Source organism: Giraffa tippelskirchi, chromosome 14, assembly GCF_054371585.1.
Source record: "Giraffa tippelskirchi isolate mGirTip1 chromosome 14, T2T-mGirTip1v1.2.pri, whole genome shotgun sequence".
NCBI lineage: Eukaryota > Metazoa > Chordata > Mammalia > Artiodactyla > Giraffidae > Giraffa > Giraffa tippelskirchi.
The window spans coordinates 45,870,165-45,872,586 of record NC_137288.1 but is presented as its reverse complement, the minus strand read 5'-3'; positions in this window follow the sequence as shown (position 1 = coordinate 45,872,586).

The window sequence follows — 2,422 nt, the reverse complement described above, 5'->3', positions numbered from 1 at the left end:
AAAGATACTTGCTCCTTGGAACAAAAGCTGTGACTGATCTAGACAGCATATTAAAAAGCAGAGATATTACTTTGCCAACAAAGGTCTGTCTAGTCAAGGCTATGGTTTTTCCAGTAGTCATGTATGGATGTGAGAGTTGAACTGTAAAGAAGGCTGAGTGCTGAAGAATTAATGCTTTTGAACTGTGGTGTGGAGAAGACTGTTGAGAGTCCTTTTGACTGAAAGGAGATCAAACCAGTCAATCCTAAAGGAAATCAATCCTGAATATTCATTGGAAGGACTGATGCTGCAGCTGAAGCTCCAATACTTAGGCCACCTGATGTGAAGAACTGACTCAATGGAAAAGACCCTGATGCTGGGAAAGATTGAAGGCGGAAGGAGAAGGGGATGACAGAGGATGAGATGGTTGGATGGCATCACCGACTCTATGGACATGAGTTTGAGCAAGCTCTGGGACTTGGTGATAGATAGCGAAGACTGGTGTGCTGCAGTCCACGGGGTCACGAAGAGTTGGATGTGACTGAGTGACTGAACTGAACTGATAGTTTTTCTTTTCTTGCACTGAGTCTTAGTTGTGGCAAGCATGATCATTTGTTGTGACATGTGAACTCTTAGTTGCCACATGTGGTATCTAGTTCCCAGACTAGGGATTGAACCCAGCTCCCTGCATTGAGAGCACAGAGTCTCAGCCACTGGACCACCAGGGAAGTCCTTGGAATGAGGAATTTTGAAGACTGGTTCTTCTGCTTGCAGGCTGAGTGACCTTGGCTAAGTTATTTCCCCTCTCTATCTCCAGGTTTCTCATCTGTCTGGTGAGTTAACAATATCTAATACTTGGAGTTACCACACCCAGCAAGAGAATTTCATCTTTCCTGGTAGATACTGGGCTTCGTGTGTGGTGTTAGGGTAAAGGAGGAAATTGAGAAAGGCCAAGGTAGGCTGATTTGATTTATAGGGGAAGAGCAGAGAGTCACCAGAGGAAGAAGGAAAAATCCAATGGAAAATGATGAGAAAAAGGAGAGAGAAGAAAAGAGCCAAGGTAGGCCAGGCTGGGGGGAAATTGGAGAGAGTGTGGAGGAAAGCAGGAGAGATTCCTGCCTCGTATATGTGAACTATATTTAGAGAGAGATAGTTGGGGGACTTTGTGTGACCATTAAGTTGTCCTTTAGCATTTTTAGAGCTGAGTTGAATAAGCAAATAGTTTTATCACAGAGGTTGTTGAAAACCATTTCCTTCTTCTGAAATAAGAATGGAAACACCCAGAAGCCTATTAAAATGAATGTCCCCTCCCTGGCTCCATCCTCACCCCCAGCTATAAACTCCAGCAGGTCAAAGTCATGACAGCTTGCGGGTGTGGTTGCCGGCACAGGGAAGACATCAGTCTGATGTGTCACTGAATTCATTGTCTTTCATGGTTTTTCCAGTTTTCAAGCCCAAAGAAGGCTGACAGAAAGCCTCCTTTGATTTCATTGTCATGGGCCTTGGGTCCCATGAGGTGTGATGTGAAGCTGACCGCTCTCTGCGAACCTCAAAGAGCCATAAACCTTCTAGAAACATCTGTACAGAGTCATTCAAAGCTTCCTGAATCCAAAAGAAATCTCATAAAAAGTCAGCAAAGCCACTCGTGCATTTTAAGACATTTCCTGAACTTTTATAGTGTGCTCAGTTGTTCGGTTGTGTCCAACTCTTTGTGGCCCCATGGACTGCTCCTCTGTTCTTGGAATTTTGCAGGCAAGAATACTGGAGCGGGTTGCCATTTCTTCCTCCAAGGAATCTTCCAAACCCAGGGATCTTTTATACTAGCTATAATAAAATGGAGAAAAGATCTCTTGGAGCAAAGGAAATGCTTTTGTTTGTATCTATACGCAGGTGGTATTCTGCATTGTGAATTGATGGTTTTTCACATTTGATGTGAGCATCTAAACACACATATTTTAAAAACCTTTTCCTTTTTTCTGTACTATAATAATCACTTGTTTTAGTGGTCCCCAAAGTGTAAAGGGATGGTCTTATACAGGGAGGTTTTATATAGGTTTTATATCAGAGATTTACACTTGGAAATACAGTCAGAGGAATTCATGAAGGCTGAAACACTGGTGATGTTACTTTTTAGTTTTAGAGACTATTCCCATCAGATTTCTTTGTATGATTTTTGTGTATCCTTGTAAAACTAAGGGCCAGATGAAGGAGAAAATCAGTCAACTTTGCTTCCCTGTGACTGTCCCACTTCTCACACCCATCTCAGTTTTACTTGGCTGTAGAATGTTGGAATTCACTGCAGCTCCACCCTCAAGTATATATAGTACACACAACTAATTGTATCAATCCTTTATTTCTATCAGTAGCCAAATAAAAAAAGAAAATCACTTGCCCATGAAACTGAAAATCTCCTGATGGGGTTGGACATGCATTGAGATTAATG